Source organism: Lolium perenne, chromosome 6 (assembly GCF_019359855.2).
Source record: "Lolium perenne isolate Kyuss_39 chromosome 6, Kyuss_2.0, whole genome shotgun sequence".
Taxonomy (NCBI): Eukaryota; Viridiplantae; Streptophyta; class Magnoliopsida; order Poales; family Poaceae; genus Lolium; species Lolium perenne.
Window position 1 is genome coordinate 19799790 of NC_067249.2, and position 19168 is coordinate 19818957.

The following is a 19168-nucleotide window of genomic DNA, read 5'->3' on the forward strand; positions in this document are numbered from 1 at the left end:
CTTGGAGGCGTACCTCATGTGGCTACTCGGGAAGACGATGTTCACGGACAATCACGGGAACACGATCAGTGCGCGGTACATCCATATAGCTCAGGAGATAGCAGAGGCCACCGAAGCAGAGAACATCACACAGAGGAGCTAGGGTTATGCGGTCTTAGCCGCTACGTACCGAGGTATGTGTAAGGGTTGCCAGCTAACCTCGCATGGTTCTAGCATCGTTGGTTGTCCACTCCTGTTGCAGCTCTGGTCATGGGCGAGGTTTCCCATCGGCCGTCCTGAGATTAGTGGTGGATCTTGGCCGCCAGACGAGTTGTACGACGCAGAGCGCATCGACATGCCGACGTTTGGTTCTCTATGGACATCGCGGAAGGTATTCACAATATTTACTCCTTCTTTATATTTTTATATAAGATGTAACACTAACATAGTTGTGTTATGTTATGCAGAGACGTTTTGGGCATAATCATCTAAGGAATTGCTACCCAGCATTCACAGAGCAGTTTGACCTACTACTAGAGAGCGATGTCACCTGGGAGCCATACAGCGAGGACCACCGCGAAGAGGCATACCCAGGCGGTATATCGAACATGTGTACTAGAGATTGGGCCTACTGGATGACGAAGGCGAAGATCATCTTCGATATCTTCGTGGAGGAGATGTCGCAACAGAGGGTCATGAGACAGTTTGGACAACGTCAGTTGATCGAGCCACCACCTCCCACAGTTCCTCTACCACCACGCGTCCACGCGTGAGTACAATTTAAATTTATCCAAAGTTATTACATCATGTTGGACAATCATAATTTTATCCTAAGACATGTTCGTGTTCATTTTTCAGGTACAACAGAAAAGGAGCGAACAAGACTGCTGCTGGATGGGTACAACTCCTCGCTCCATACATCACCGGTTGGGCCAATGCGCCGGCAGTTTCATGGGCCACTATGGAGGCATTTGATCTTCAGGAATTTCAGCACTACTTGCGGGCATACATGCCTAGGACACGACTTCGGCTGAGCCAGGCGTGTGACCCAGTTCAGAGGGATCCCTCCACACAGTGGGACACCTACCCTCGTCACTCCACTTCAGGCACTCGGCATCACGCAGTAAGTCAAATATATATTTTCTACATTTGGCCAACAAATAACTAATTTGAGCTCACAATTGTAGGCCGTGTTGACGGCGGAGCTGCAAGATGACGCCGCCCAGTATGCACGCTCGCTCTCCTCCGGCCCACTTCTTGGACGGTATGAGCACCACGCCTCCTTCGCACAGCATCTTCAGGACAAACTACGTCGTATCTACGCGACTATCACATGCACCCGACCTTCGGATGTTGCCAAGTACCGAGCAGCACAACGGCCACCTCGTCCCTCTTTGCAGGTGCATCAGCCGCGGCACGTCCCGCGCCCACGTATGGAGGTACCGCTGAGCCCGAGGCCACCATCTCCTAACCAGGCAGGAGGTTCTGGTTGGCAAAACCAGCAGCAGCAGGAGCCTACTTACGAGTATTGGCAGCGTGGCGGTTTCGGCATGGAGCAGCAATCTCCCATGCCTAACTTCGGGTGGCGTCCCCGTATGGATGAGCCAGAGGGTAAGCAATTCATCACTATCCATATTAATTGTGCAGCATGTGTGAATTTCCTCATGATCGACTAACGTTTTTTTTAATCTAATCAAAGGTGAGGGACATATGTCGACAGGGTCCGGATCACGATCCTTCTGGTCCAGTGCTCAGGATCAGGACGAAACACAGCAGAGCTATCAAGACTGGATTTCAAGTCAACATCAAACTCCACCTCCAGATCCCACGCAGTACAGTCAGCACGAGCAGGGGTACATGCTTCCTCCCCGACATCGGCAGCCACCTGTCCGTATGTACTCGCCGTCACCTTTTCAGGCTGGACCGCCACCGAGGTTTGGTCAAGGGAGGGGCCGTGATCAGTGAGATGATACTCAGTGGGTCATCTGTATGGATAAGCCTTATTCCTACTATTACTTTCTTCATCTAGTGTATGAGTACTATTTGTATGCACCATGTATGATTACTATTTGTATGCACCATGTATGGCTACTATTTGTATGCACCATGTATGACTAATGTTACTATTATTTCTATTTAACAAACATTTCATATTGAACTTCAAGCGATAATTAAGATACAACTTACTACTACAACAAAACTCTCTGCTAACATATTAAATGGTACACCATCGCTACAACATACTACAAGATCCATGATTACTGATAACTAAAACACTAAGAACGCAACACACCCTTTCCCTTGCCCTTCGACGATGCAGCTTTCATGGCCTTGGTGCTAGGCTCGAAGTCGTCGTCTGAATCGACGACTGGCGGTGCAACACTCTTGCCCTTCGAGGACTTGGCACTCTTTCCCTTCAACGATGCAGCTTTCTTTCCCTTGGTGCTAGGCTCGAAGATATCATCGTCGGCTTCACTCTCAGCCGCCCATCGTTCTGGATATTTCAAATCCCTTTCCCTATCTTCTTCATTCTTCCATGTTAGTGACTTCCACTTCTCATTCAGCCTGATAAGCTCACACCTTATTTCCCGTGGGCTACGAGCAGGCATCTTCTTCACTGGATATCCATAAGACCAAGTCTCAAATTTCCTACCGACCTTACGGAACAAGGCGTCGCTACTGATGAACTCCTCGAAGGTCTCTATCTTACTCTCCCTCATCACATAGCGAGCACTGTCTAGAAGATATTCGGCCATGAATTCATTGAAAAGATGGGGGGATTCTTATAAGGGGGATCCATCTTGTTGAGAGGCTACACTGAAATACAAGAAAACGGTGGGGGTATTTATAGGATAGAAGGGATGACTTTCGGCGGGAAGATGTGAGCAGGAAAAATTGGGCGGGAACATTGAGCGGGACAAATTGGGCGGGAAAAAGTGGCGGCAAACAATTGAGCCCAAATTTCTGACACAACATTTTCGGGGCAAATTCATTTCACATTAATACTACAACTGAAATTAAGATACATTGCAGCTGAAATTAAAATACGGCTTAGCACTACAACGGAATTTAAGATACAACGACAAACTAAAACTGAAATTAAGATACATTGCCAGTACGACACATCACTCTACTTTCCTGCGTCCACCGTGGCCATTTTCCAGACTTGTCGCCGCGTTCTTCTGCCGCTTGCGCCTCAGCAGCTCTTTCCCTTAGTCTCTTTCTCTCCGCTTCACGAGCCTCCCTGCGCACCTCTTCCTCTGCAAACCTACGTGCAGCCTCATCATCCATCCTCTTCTGATTCACCTCGCGATTACGAGCTTGTTCCGCCCTAAGTTTCTGTATCTGCCTCTCTCGCTCTGCTTTTTCATTAGCACGAACCTTTTCCCAACGCTCCTCCTCAAAGAACGTTGCCCACGCACGTCGGTGTTTCTCCTCAACCTCCTGACGCGCCCAATTCGGCTGCTCCGTGTCTTTCCAGTGAAACCATTTGCATAGGGGCGGGGGAGACTGCAACACAAACAATAACATTAAATCACATTCATAGATAAATTAATGCCAACATAAAATTATGTCCAAACATACCGGCGGCCTGGTGGACGACGAAGTTGAACTACGGGGTGGATCATGCTCATAGCTCGCACACATGAAAAATTTCATGCCGAACTGGTCGGAGAAATCCTCGACCTGCATAACCTTTGCAAGACGACCGCACCAACACCGCTCCGCAGTCACACCCGGGGGCAAACTTGCAGCCTTCGCCTTCGCCGGCCTAAACTCTTGGTCAGAGCAAGGCACACTCATGATGGCTAAGGGTGAGCAAACGGGATAAAAAAAGAGATACAAAAACTTGTGCAGTCCAGAGTAGCGATGCCTGCTTTTATAGGCAAAAAATCGACAGTGTGGCGGGAAAATATAGCGGGAGATAGTGGCGGGAGATGATAGCGGGAAGGAGTGGCGGGAAGAAGTGGCGGGAAGGGTGGCGGCAAAGGCGGGAGGGAAACACGGCGGTGCGAACGCGAAAAGGCGGGAAAAATTCTTGCTGCCAAAAAATCGGGTTCAACAAACCCGATTTATGAAAGTCGTGTTAGACTTGCCCGATTTTTAGAAATCGGGTTCCGCCACCCCGATTACTTCTTTGTTGCTTTTCTTTTTTCTTCACGGCGCAGAAGAATGGTGTTATCGGGTTCCTCATCCCCGAGATAACTAATTCGGGTTCATCTGCCCCGATATTGCAATTTCGGGTTCAAACACCCCGACGGTGTATTATTTCTGAAATTATCTAAAAACGGCTATTATTCCTGGAATTAATATTAAAAAGTGTATTATTTTAAAAAAAAATCGCTAAACTTACCACTGTATATATTCAGAGTGATGAATGAATGAACATATGGTGTTTTTTCCCTCAAGTGTATGGTTGTTTCAAATATTTTAGTAAAAAGGGAATAATCATACATGGGTCAATGACCAGAAAAAAGAAGAAAAAAAATTACTACTATGCCTACTCCTTCCATCCTCCAGGATTCGGTACATCAAAATCCAATCTTCTCGATGGGTGTGGCACCTCTGGAGCTTGATCAGTTTGAAGAAGAAGTTCTGTATACCCTCATGGGATGAATGGAGCAAACATTGTCGAAGAACCCACTTGAAAAGAATTATTTGTGAACTCAATTAGAACTTGTGCCTGCCTCGAAAGATCCCTGTGTCATGATAAGTTACGAAATTATTCAGAGTTTTTGTTGTACAATTCTGTTACACATACAAATATAAGAACAACTTGAGTAATTTCTTACAGTAAATTGTATAGGACCTTGTCCATGATACATATTATTAGAGAAGTGTGGCCAGGGGCGAAGCTCCCAATAGGGCAAGGTAGGGCAGATGCCCTACCTTGACTTTTGGTGAATACATTTAGATGCGCGTGTTTTTTCTGAAAATTTTAAGTGGTCATACGTCGAAAGAGAGTGGATTTGTTGCCACCGGTTGGCACTGCCCCCCTGGCTGCCGTCGGATGGTGCGTTTGAGATTGGTGCTGACAGCCCCGGCCCGGGACGCGATGCATTTAACACTAGCCAAAAGTTGTTGAACAGTACTCGAATCCCTAATTAGGTGTCGAGTGTAAATGATCTGCAGAACGATGCAGCGTGAGATTTCGCTGCATGTACCAGCCTTTTGCCAGTTAACTGTTGTGACATTTGTTTTCATCCGCAGTATTGACTGTGAAGCAGTCCAAACACTATTTTCTGCATGCATTGCACATTTCAAGTGCTACCACTGCGCGTTTCATGTATGCCTACGTATCTATATCCACCCCACTAGCTAAGCTGCATGCACATCGTTCTCTTCTCTACTACTCGGCCAAACTAGTTCATGTAGTCTACTAGCACTAACACATTGATGGCTGACAATCTGTCCACGGCACTCTACGCACTCTCCCAACCAGCAGTGTCCCCTGTTCACTCGCGCAGGCATCGTCAGAGATGAGACTTTGACTAAGCAATCCACACTCGGGAAACCTGCCATTGCCACTGACGTAGCCTGCATAATCTGACTAAATTCAGCATGCGCCCCGCTGTGTACTGTAGGTGATTTGCAGGTCTGGCCCTGATTAGTGCATGCGCTTGATTCCATCCCATGCTGTCAGCACGAATCGCAAAGCGTGAGCTGACGGCATCGGGAGGGGGGGTAGTGCCACCGGGTGGCAACACCTTATTTTGCTACGTCGAAAACAGACTCCGCATGAGAAAGTTATGCTTGTTTCAGTGAACACTGCGCAAAATGGCCTGCAAATCAAAAATATAGACTATTATCTCCAAACACACTCATATTCTATGTTCAATATGAATAACATTGCTGATAACATAGATTTATTATTGATTGAACCTTAGTAAATTCTAGTTATTCATTATTTATACTCGCAAAATTGGAGACTTTCGAGATTTCTAGATATTTAAAAGGCATGGTATATTTTCTTCGACCGCATTATCACTCCATTAAGATGACATTGGTTTTACACATGGTGGCATTAACAATTGAGAGAAATTTTTCGCAACAAAGATAATAAGACCGAGTTATGCATCAAATGAGAGATAATCAAACGGATTTTAAGTGTTTGAATTACATTAGATTTTTTAAAAAGAGGTAAAGCTTAGCCATTGAGTAGGCATTATTGGTATGTTTTTTCAGGTTCTATTTATAATAAAATATGTTTTTATTTTTATTGTATTTAGTGATTGTGTTTGAGCAATATGCATCATTATTGTTTTAGGACTATTTTCGCATTTACATTCTTAAAAATTCGTCCTACCTCAGATTTTTTTTGTCCTTCCCAACTGAGTGTGGCATTGCAATATTAGAACTTATTCCTGCCTGAAAAGATCCCCGTGTCATGAAAATGTAGGCAACTGTTTAGAGTTCTTGTGGTACTATATTATATTACATGAAAATAATAATAATAAACTCGTGCAATCTGTCTTACGGTAAATTGTAGGGGACTTTGTCCATAATGCATATTATTTGAGATGTGTGGTATTGCAGTACTAGTCCCTGCGCTCGCGTCAAAAGTTTACTGTGTCATCATACATATAAAAATGTTTAAAACGGTTGTGTTAAAATTAAATGACAAAGTTCAGAACCTAGAGTAATCTATCTTACAGTAAACTGCCGAGGATCTTCTCCGACTGGAGTATCCGCCTTCACTTTGTTTCCAGTACTTGCTATTGATGAACCATGGAAACAAGGCAAACTTTACTTCTTGTGCAATAGTGAAACAAATAACAATTGGTGCAGTACTACCTTTTTTCGTTCCAGACTTTGGCTTCTTTGTTCCACTCTTTCCTTTCTTTGTTCCTTCCTTTTCAAGTGCATCTTTTGCTCTTTTTACCATTCGACCTTTTATCGCACGGGGAACTTTAAATGATATGTTTCCATTTGTTACATCTTCAATGAATACATCTGAATTCATACGGACAATTTCAGGTTTGGCAGGTCCTCTTTGGCTTAGTGATTCATCTGCTTCTAGATCTAGCATGTCTATAGCTTTCTCTAATTCTACAAGAAGTTCTTCTGAAACAGAGCACTTAAGTGCAATAGAGGTTGCTTTCCGAGAAATGCGAGCAGGGCGAGTCTGTAAAGTTTCTTGAGGACTTCCCTGGGTATTCGAAGAATAACCTCTTTTTGCATATTTTCTCCACCTATGTAGTATATATTGCGATGGCAATATGAAAATCTCATTGATGTTGAACACTCAGAGAGCATGCTTGCACAGCAGACCTATGACATAAAGACACACATATCATGAAATATTATTACTAAAAAAATTGTCAAAATCTGATTGCATACCTTTAGATTCATACTTTATGCGGGAACATGATATGGTCACATTCTCATGATTAAAGGTAACTAGTGCGTCATCCTCAAATGGCATAGCCATCACCTTGTATGTTTTGAGTGTTCCAATTGTGGAAATAATTTCGCACTTGACTGAATGTTGCTGTTTGAACTCCTCCTCAAAATCAGTATAAATCCTCCTTGTATATGACTCAGCTGCAGTCTTCAACATAGGTAAATTTCTTACAAAAGTAACCGGTTTAGACTTCCGTGACTTGAAATCTGCATCTGATAAGGGGTGGCCCGATCTTCTCAGTAAGCAACGGTGGTGATGATGATCACGGGGCGAACACAGCGGAGATAACTTGATGAAGTGGATGATAACTTGTATGACACAACGAGATCTCTCGATTGGTCCATGTCGCCAATGCAATAGCTCTCAACCCTGCAAGATATTCGCAACTCCACACACTTGCGCACGTAGCCGCCGACCACGAAGCGGTAAGTTGCAACCTTCTAATTCCCAATGGAACAACAGATCCCTTCTAATTCCCAATGGAACAACAGATCACACAAGACTTTCAGGGATTACACCAAATCAATGCAATATGATGTAGGGATTCAATAGAGTTGCAAAGCAATCAACTATGAACTAGAGTTTATCTTAAACATGGTCTAAAGCAACTTTGGGGGCGTCCTGGGCACTTATATAGGTGTTCGGGACGACCTCAGGTCGAAAAAGTACGAAAATAACCGACCCAGAATAGATCTAGTCGAGACAGACTCGGACTCGGCCGGTCTGGTTTGGAGCGGGCTAGGGACCGGGTGGTGACCGGGTGCGGGACGTGTGGCCCAGTACCCCGCCCGGATGGCATCAGCGGAGCGCCCGGTTGGCGCCGGGGTGGATCCGGCGGGTGATACGTCTCCGACGTATCGATAATTTCTTATGTTCCATGCCACATTATTGATGATATCTACATGTTTTATGCATACTTTATGTCATATTTATGCATTTTTCGGCACTAACCTATTAACGAGATGCCGAAGAGCCGATTCTTTGTTCTGCTGTTTTTGGTTTCAGAAATCCTAGTAAGGAAATATTCTCGGAATTGGACGAAATCAACGCCCAGGGGCCTATTTTCACACGAAGCTTCCAGAAGACCGAAGGAGTCACGAAGTGGGGCCACGGGGCGCCGACACACTAAGGCGGCGCGGCCTGGGCCTTGGCCGCGCCGGCCTGTTGTGTGGGGCCCTCGTGTGGCCCCCTGACCTATCTCCTCCGCCTACTTAAAGCCTTCGTGGCGAAACCCCCAGTACCGAGAGCCACGATACGGAAAACCTTCCAGAGACGCCGCCGCCGCCAATCCCATCTCGGGGGATTCAGGAGATCGTCTCCGGCACCCTGCCGGAGAGGGGAATCATCTCCCGGAGGAATCTTCACCGCCATGGTCGCCTCCGGAGTGATGAGTGAGTAGTTCACCCCTGGACTATGGGTCCATAGCAGTAGCTAGATGGTTATCTTCTCCTCATTATGCTTCATTGTCGGATCTTGTGAGCTGCCTAACATGATCAAGATCATCTATCTGTAATGCTATATGTTGTGTTTGTTGGGATCCGATGGATAGAGAATACTATGTTATGTTGATTATCAATCTATTACCTATGTGTTGTTTATGATCTTGCATGCTCTCCGTTATTAGTAGAGGCTCCGGCCAAGTTTTTACTCTTAACTCCAAGAGGGAGTATTTATGCTCGATAGTGGGTTCATGCCTCCATTAAATCTGGGACAATGACAGAAAGTTCTAAGGTTGTGGATGTGCTGTTGCCACTAGGGATAAAACATTGATGCTATGTCCGAGGATGTAGTTATTGATTACATTACGCACCATACTTAATGCAATTGTCTGTTGTTTGCAACTTAATACTGGAAGGGGTTCGGATGATAACCTGAAAGTGGACTTTTTAGGCATAGATGCATGCTGGATAGCGGTCTATGTACTTTGTCGTAATGCCCAATTAAATCTCACAATACTCATCATGTCATGTATGTGCATTGTCATGCCCTCTATATTTTTCAATTGCCCAACTGTAATTTGTTCATCCAACATGCTATTTATCTTATGGGAGAGACACCTCTAGTGAACTGTGGACCCCGGTCCATTCTTTTAATCGAATACAATCTACTGCAATACTTGTTCTACTGTTCTCTGCAAACAATCATCATCCACACTATACATCTAATCCTTTGTTACAGCAAGCCGGTGAGATTGACAACCTCACTGTTTCGTTGGAGCAAAGTACTTTGGTTGTGTTGTGCAGGTTCCACGTTGGCGCCGGAATCCCTGGTGTTGCGCCGCACTACATCTCGCCGCCATCAACCTTCAACGTGCTTCTTGGCTCCTACTGGTTCGATAAACTGTGGTTTCTTACTGAGGGAAACTTACTGCTGTACGCATCACACCTTCCTCTTGGGGTTCCCAACGGACGCGTGTTGAACGGAAAGACAATACGTCATCTACGCGCATCAAGCAGAATTTCTGGCGCCGTTGCCGGGGAGATCAAGACACGCTGCAAGGGGAGTCTCCACAATCCAATCTCTTTACTTTGTTTTTGTCTTGCTTTATTTTATTTACTACTTTGTTTGCTGCACTAAATCAAAACACACAAAAATTAGTTGCTAGTTTTACTTTATTGTTTGCCATATTAAAAACACAAAAAAATTAGTTACTTGCATTTACTTTATCTAGTTTGCTTTATTTAATGTTGCTAAAATGGGTACTCCTGAAAATACTAAGTTGTGTGACTTCACAACCACAAATAATAATGATTTCTTATGCACACCTATTGCTCCACCCGCTACTACATCGGAATTCTTTGAAATTAAACCTGCTTTACTGAATCTTGTTATGCGAGAGCAATTTTCTGGTGTTAGTTCTGATGATGCTGCTGCCCATCTCAATAATTTTGTTGAACTTTGTGAAATGCAAAAGTATAAAGATGTAGATGGTGACATAATAAAATTAAAACTGTTTCCTTTCTCATTAAGAGGAAGATCTAAAGATTGGTTGCTATCTCTGCCTAAGAATAGTATTGATTCATGGACTAAATGCAAGGATGATTTTATTGGTAGATATTATCCCCCTGCTAAAATTATATCTTTGAGGAGTAGCATAATGAATTTTAAACAATTGGATACTGAGCATGTTGCACAAGCATGGGAAAGAATGAAATCTTTGGTTAAAAATTGCCCAACCCATGGACTGACTACTTGGATGATCATCCAAACCTTTTATGCAGGACTGAATTTTTCTTCGCGAAACCTATTGGATTCAGCTGCTGGAGGTACCTTTATGTCCATCACTCTTGGTGAAGCAACAAATCTTCTTGATAATATGATGATTAATTACTCTGAATGGCACGCAGAAAGAGCTCCACAAGGTAAGAAGGTAAATTCTGTCGAAAAAACCTCTTCCTTGAGTGATAAGATTGATGCTATTATGTCTATGCTTGTGAGTGGTAGGACAAATGTTGATCCTAATAATGTTCCATTAGCTTCATTGGTTGCTCAATAAGAACATGTTGATGTAAACTACATTAAAATTAATAATTTCAACAACAATGCTTATCGGAACAATTCTAGTAACAACTATAGGCCATATCCTTATAATAATGGTAATGGTTATGGTAATTCTTATGGGAATTCTTACAACAATAATAGGAATACACCCCCTGGACTTGAAGCCATGCTTAAAGAATTTATTAGTACACAAACTGCTTTTAACAAATCTGTTGAAGAAAAGCTTGGGAAAATTGATATACTTGCTTCTAAAGTTGATAGTCTTGCTGCTGATGTGGATCTTTTGAAATTGAAAGTTATGCCTAATATGGATATTGAAAATAAAATTGTTACTACAGCAAATGCCATACAAGTTAGAATTAATGAGAATATAAGATTAATGGCTGAACTGCATGCTAGGTGGGAAAGAGAAGAAAATGAAAAACTAGCTAAAGAAGATAATATAGCTAAAGTTTGGACTATTACCACCACTAGTAATGCTAATGCTCCACATGTTGCTGCACCTCCTACTGATAATGGTAAAAGAATTGGTGTAGGCAATGTTTCCACTTCTAATGCAAAGCGAAAACCGCTCAAATCGCTAAAATTGCTGAAACTGCCTGTGATAAAACTGCTGAAATTTTTTCCAACATTGGGGATAATGATCCCATTGCTTTAGATTATAATGGTTTGGATTTTGATGATTGTCATATCTCTTAAGTTATAAAGTTCTTACAAAAACTTGCTAAGATTCCTAATGCTAGTGCTATAAATTTGGCTTTCACGAAACATATTACAAATGCTCTCATAAAAGCTAGAGAAGAGAAACTAGAACGCGAAGCTTCTGTTCCTAGGAAGCTAGAGGATGGTTGGGAGCCCATCATTAAGATGTAGGTCAATGACTTTGGTTGTAATGCTTTATGTGATCTTGGTGCAAGTATTTCTGTTATGCCTAAGAAAATCTATAATATGCTTGACTTGCCACCATTGAAAAACTGTTATTTGGATGTTAATCTTGCTGATAACTCTACGAAGAAACCTTTGGGGAGAGTTGATAATGTTTGTATTATGGTTAAAAATAACCTTGTCCCCACTGATTTTGTTGTCTTGGATATTGAATGCAATGCATCTTGTCCCATTATATTGGGAAGACCTTTTCTTCGAACTGTTGGTGTTGTCATTGATATGAAGGAAGGTAATATTAACTATCAATTTCCTCTTAAGAAAGGTATGGAACACTTCCCTAGAAAGAGAATGAAGTTACCTTTTGATTCTATCATTAGAACAAATTATGATGTTGACACTTTGTCTCTTGATAATACTTGATATACACTTTCTGCGCCTAGCGGAAAGGCGTTAAATAAAAGCGCTTATGGGAGACAACCCATGTTTTTACTACAGTACTTTTATTTTATATTTGAGTCTTGGAATTTGTTACTACTGTAGCAACCTCTCCTTATCTTAGTTTTATTGCATTGTTGTGCCAAGTAAAGTCTCTAATAGAAGGATGATACTAGATTTGGATTACTGCGTAGAAACAGATTTCTTTGCTATCACGAATCTGGGTCTAATTCTCTGTAGGTAACTCAGAAAATTATGCCAATTTACGTGAGTGATCCGCAGATATGTACGCAACTTTCATTAGTTTTAAGTTTTCTCATCTGAGCAAGTCTGGTGCCTCTTAAAAATACGTCTTTACGAACTGTTCTGTTTTGACAGATTCTGCCTTTTATTTCGCATTGCCTGTTTTGCCATGCTTGATGGATTTTTAGATTCCATTGACTTTCAGTAGCTTTGTGCAATGTCCAGAAGTGTAAAAATGATTGTGTCACCTCTGAATATGTGAATTTTGATTGTGCACTAACCCTCTAATGAGTTTGTTTCGAGTTTAGTGTGGAGGAAGTTTTCAAGGGTCAAGAGAGGAGGATGATACAACATGATCAAGGAGAGTGAAAGCTCTAAGCTTGGGGATGCCCCGGTGGTTCACCCCTGCATATATCAAGAAGACTCAAGCGTCTAAGCTTGGGGATGCCCAAGGCATCCCCTTCTTCATCGACAACATTATCAGGTTCCTCCCCTGAAACTATATTTTTATTCCATCACATCTTATGTACTTTGCTTGGAGCGTCGGTTTGTTTTTGTTTTTGTTTTGTTTGAATAAAATGGATCCTAGCATTCATTGTGTGGGAGAGAGACACGCTCCGCTGTTGCATATGGACAAATATGTCCTTAGGCTTTACTCATAGTATTCATGGCGAAAGTTTCTTCTTCGTTAAATTGTTATATGGTTGGAATTGGAAAATGATACATGTAGTAGTTACTAAAATGTCTTGGATAATGTGATACTTGGCAATTGTTGTGCTCATGTTTAAGCTCTTGCATCATATACTTTGCACCTATTAATGAAGAAATACATAGATCATGCTAAAATTTGGTTTGCATAATTGATCTCTCTAAGACCTAGATAATTTCTAGTATTGAGTTTGAACAACAAGGAAGACGGTGTAGAGTCTTATAATGTTTACAATATGTCTTTTATGTGAGTTTTGCTGCACCGCTTCATCCTTGTGTTTGCTTCAAAATAAACCTTGCTAGCCTAAACCTTGTATCGAGAGGGAATACTTCTCATGCATCCAAAATCCTTGAGCCAACCACTATGCCATTTGTGTCCACCATACCTACCTACTACATGGTATTTCTCCGCCATTTCAAAGTAAATTTCTTGAGTGCTACCTTTAAAATTTCCATTCTTTATCTTTGCAATATATAGCTCATGGGACAAATAGCTTAAAAACTATTGTGGTATTGAATATGTACTTATGCACTTTATCTCTTATTAAGTTGCTTGTTGTGCGATAACCATGTTCCTGGGGACGCCATCAACTATTTCTTTGTTGAATATCATGTGAGTTTCTATGAATGTTCGTCTTGTCTGGAGTAAGAGTGATTTATCATGATCAAATGGTTTGAGTATGCATATTGTTAGAGAAAAACATTGGGCCGCTAACTAAAGCCATGATCCATGGTGGAAGTTTCAGTTTGGACAACAAACCTCAATCTCTTATGAGAATATTATCTGTTGTTGAATGCTTATGCATTAAAGAGGAGTCCATTATCTGTTGTCTATGTTGTCCCGGTATGGATGTCTAAGTTGAGAATAACCAAAAGCGAGAAATCCAATGCGAGCTTTCTCCTTAGACCTTTGTACAGGCGGCATAGAGGTACCCCTTTGTGACACTTGGTTGAAACATGTGCTATGCTATGATAATCCATGTAAATCCAAGCTAATTAGGACAAGGTGCGGGCACTATTAGTATACTATGCATGAGGCTTGCAACTTGTAGGATATAATTTACATAATTCATATGCTTTATTACTACCGTTGACAAAATTGTTTCTTGTTTTCAAAACCAAAGCTCTAGCACAAATATAGCAATCGATGCTTTCCTCTTTGAAGGACCTTTCTTTTACTTTTATGTTGAGTCAGTTCACCTATCTCTCTCCACCTCAAGAAGCAAACACTTGTGTGAACTGTGTATTGATTCCTACATACTTGCATATTGCACTTGTTATATTACTTTACATTGACAATATCCATGAGATATACATGTTACAAGTTGAAAGCAACCGCTGAAACTTCATCTTCCTTTGTGTTGCTTCAATACCTTTACTTTGAATTATTGCTTTATGAGTTAACTCTTATGCAAGACTTATTGATGCTTGTCTTGAAGTACTATTCATGAAAAGTCTTTGCTTTATGATTCAATTGTTTACTCATGTCATTTACATTGTTTTGATCGCTGCATTCATTACATATGCTTACAATAGTATGATCAAGGTTATGATGGCATGTCACTCCAGAAATTATCTTTGTTATCGTTTACACTCGGGACGATCAGAACTAAGCTTGGGGATGCTGATACGTCTCCGACGTATCGATAATTTCTTATGTTCCATGCCACATTATTGATGATATCTACATGTTTTATGCATACTTTATGTCATATTTATGCATTTTCCGGCACTAACCTATTAACGAGATGCCGAAGAGCCAGTTGCTGTTTTCTGCTGTTTTTGGTTTCAGAAATCCTAGTAAGGAAATATTCTCGGAATTGAACGAAATCAACGCCCAGGGGCCTATTTTCACACGAAGCTTCCAGAAGACCGAAGGAGTCACGAAGTGGGGCCACGGGGCGCCGAGACACTAAGGCGGCGCGGCCTGAGCCTTGGCCGCGCCAGCCTGTTGTGTGGGGCCCTCGTGTGGCCCCCTGACCTATCTCCTCCGCCTACTTAAAGCCTTCGTGGCGAAACCCCCAGTACCGAGAGCCACGATACGGAAAACCTTCCAGAGACGCCGCCGCCACCAATCCCATCTCGGGGGATTCAGGAGATCGCCTCCGGCACCCTGCCGGAGAGGGGAATCATCTCCCGGAGGACTCTTCACCGCCATGGTCGCCTCCGGAGTGATGAGTGAGTAGTTCACCCCTGGACTATGGGTCCATAGCAGTAGCTAGATGGTTGTCTTCTCCTCATTATGCTTCATTGTCGGATCTTGTGAGCTGCCTAACATGATCAAGATCATCTATCTGTAATGCTATATGTTGTGTTTGTTGGGATCCGATGGATAGAGAATACTATGTTATGTTGATTATCAATCTATTACCTATGTGTTGTTTATGATCTTGCATGCTCTCCGTTATTAGTAGAGGCTCTGGCCAAGTTTTTACTCTTAACTCCAAGAGGGAGTATTTATGCTCGATAGTGGGTTCATGCCTCCATTAAATCTGGGACAAATGATGAAAGTTCTAAGGTTGTGGATGTGCTGTTGCCACTAGGGATAAAACATTGATGCTATGTCCGAGGATGTAGTTATTGATTACATTACGCACCATACTTAATGCAATTGTCTGTTGTTTGCAACTTAATACTGGAAGGGGTTCGGATGATAACCTGAAAGTGGACTTTTTAGGCATAGATGCATGCTGGATAGCGGTCTATGTACTTTGTCGTAATGCCCAATTAAATCTCACAATACTCATCATGTCATGTATGTGCATTGTCATGCCCTCTCTATTTGTCAATTGCCCAACTGTAATTTGTTCACCCAACATGCTATTTATCTTATGGGAGAGACACCTCTAGTGAACTGTGGACCCCGGTCCATTCTTTTAATCGAATACAATCTACTGCAATACTTGTTCTACTGTTCTCTGCAAACAATCATCATCCACACTATACATCTAATCCTTTGTTACAGCAAGCCGGTGAGATTGACAACCTCACTGTTTCGTTGGGGCAAAATACTTTGGTTGTGTTGTGCAGGTTCCACGTTGGCGCCGGAATCCCTGGTGTTGCGCCGCACTACATCTCGCCGCCATCAACCTTCAACGTGCTTCTTGGCTCCTACTGGTTCGATAAACCTTGGTTTCTTACTGAGGGAAACTTACTGCTGTACACATCACACCTTCCTCTTGGGGTTCCCAACGGACGCGTGTTGAACGGAAAGACAATACGTCATCTACGCGCATCAGCGGGCCGCCCGGTCGGACCGGGCCAGGGACCGGGCGCGTCGGCGTGGCAGCCGGTCTGACCGGGTGCTGGGCTGGCCTGGACTGTGACGTCTCTTCTCGCGCATGCCTCCCGCTCCTCCCTCGCGCGTCCATGGGGTGTCTTCATGTCCAGCTCCATGTCCGGCTTCACGTCCATCTTCACGTCCAGCTGCTCCTCTTCTCCTCGTGCGATGCTTGCTCTCTCTTCATACCTGATCATACATAAATAACAGGACTTAGACAATATAAAGTTCTCATCAATCAAAGTATCGTTTAGGAATAAATTCACCTGTTGTTTAAGTAGCTTCGCACGAGCCCTTGTCATAGGTCCAATCCTAACTTCATTGGACTTGAGCTTCACAGCAGGAACATCTTCATCTTGTAATGATGGAGGTAGTTGTGTGGTAGGGATGTCCTCATCACCATCTAATTCATTTTCACGAAGGCTAGCACCAAACTTCTCATATTCTACTAAGAACTCTGAAAGATAGAGCTTCTTACGAAATTGTTTCTTCAACACATTGTTCATACCTTCGCTCCTTTGAGTTGAGGTCATGTCAGCGGAAAATGAATCATTGCGGTACACCGCAGCCCACTTCTCACACAAACCATATAGAGTTTGTATCCATGAGTTCTCCACAAGATCATAAGTAATCAACAATTCTTGCCACTCCTGCTCAAAGAATGCCACTGAACTTTCCAGGCATTTCAAACTTGTTTGTTTGAAAAGTGGTGTCAAATGACAAAGCATCGCCAAAGCAAGCATAGTCCATGATAGCTTGACCATCTGCCCAAAAGAAATTAGCTATCCGGCAATCTTCCTCGTCTAATTGTATGGCATAAAAAAGAAGGATCTTCTAGCTGTTTGTTTTTCAAGAATTCCAGTAGTGTTTGTGCGTCGTTGACATCCAAATACTTCTTGCGCTCACGACCAATATAGTTATTGCTATCCACCCGCAAGAAAGGTACATGCTCATGTCCTCCGTACCACTGCTTGAAAAACTTGAACACTTCCGCAGGCTTTAATCCTGCTTCCCCCATATGACCAATCATAAGTTTATCAGATTCTATCATACAGCGTTGTGACCGCAACATGTATCTCTTATCTGGACTTGCGAGATAATGATTATGGTCGAGTACAACCTTTTGCACCTTCCAAACGCCATCGCGAGTAATACTAAACTGAATACGGGCATCACAACGGGATCTTGTGGCAGCATTTTGTTTTAGAGTGTCATGTTTCGAATGAGTACCTCTTTCCCCTTCGTTAGTACAAACAATATGTTTCTGATATACTGATTTATCAGGTCTCAACTTTGAGTGGCTCTTTCGGATGCTAAAACCAATCTTACCATCATATGTGTTATAAAATTCATATGCATCCTCTTCTGACTTGAAAGCCATTCCAACTTTAGGAACCAATAGAGATTCAGAATTAGTATCATGCACCTGCATTCAAATTTACGTAAACTCAATTGCTACAAATAAATTATGATATTGTTCGCAGCAATACATAGATCAGTTTTATACCTCATTGGTTGTTGCCATTGTAGCTGAAGCTTTCAACGTGGAAAATTGGATCATCGCCGTGAACATGGAAGCTCGTTCACCGCCAAGGGGCAAGGAGGTGTCCCTGACAACATGATCCTGGGGCGAGTCAACTGCAAAGGAACAAACCGGCTGCACCTTCACGGTGGCAGCAGCAGCGTTGTACTGGACATTGGAGGAAACGACTCCTGTGGTCACCTCACCACCGGCGATGGCGACGTTGTACATGACATCGGTGGTATCGGCTCCTATGATCTCCTCGTGATCGGCGGCAGAGGCGTTGTACTGGACATCGCCTGTCTCAACTCCAGTTGTCACCTCACGATCCATGGACATTGGCACTAGAGTTGCGGCAACGTCGGAGTGCCGGATGGTGGAGGCGGCCGGCAGCGAGTAGTTTCCAGGTGCCAAGGTATTTCTTCAATAGCAAGTAACTTTTATTCGTTGTAATCAATCACAATCATCATCTTCCTGATTTTTCGGTTACAGTTTAGGCCAACAAAGAGGCCTACGGATACAGCAGCGTTAGTTTTTCCCTCCGATTCAGTACGTGCGCGTGGAGGGCGACGTGTCGTGATCTAAGAGCATCTCCAACAGAAGCGGCATAACGCCTGAGGCAAAAAAAACCGCCAGCTTGGCGCGCGCGGGCGCGCGCGGGCGCGCGCGGGCGCGAACCCCCAGCAGATGCGGGAAAAAGGCGCGCGCGGTAAAAACTTTTCCGCGCCCGCGGTTTCGCGCTATCCCGCGCGGGAGAATTGATGGGTCGGCTGCCGCGCGGGCTATAAAGGTGACACGCGCGAACGCGCCAACTGACGCTCCAGTTCGTCTCCGCGCCGCTCCGCTTCTCTCCGCGCCGCTTTCTCTCTCCCGCCGACGCTCCGCCTCCGCGCCGACGATGCCTCCGCGCCGCCGCCCCTCCTCCGGCTACCACGGCGTTTGGGCACGGCCGAGCGGCCGGTTCGACGCGGAAATCCGCTCCGGCGACGAGCGGATCCGCCTCGGCACATTCGATACGGCGCACGAGGCGGCGCAGGCGTACGACACCGTTTCCTGGCGACTCAGCCGCTCCCAGCGGACGATGAACTTCCACGACGTCTTCACGCGGGAGCAGGCGGAGATGCTCGCGCCGCCGCTGGTCATCACGCGCGAGCAGCAGCGCCGACAATGGGAGTTGGAGCAGCGCCTCCTCATCGCCGAGCACGACGAG

The 19168-nt window shown here is 43.8% G+C and overlaps 1 pseudogene; it reads right to left on the minus strand.

Moving 5' to 3' along the window:
* Nucleotides 1-1672: 1672 nt before the first annotated feature.
* LOC139832312 (uncharacterized) lies at nucleotides 1673-18297 on the minus strand (annotated as a pseudogene).
* Nucleotides 18298-19168: the final 871 nt, after the last annotated feature.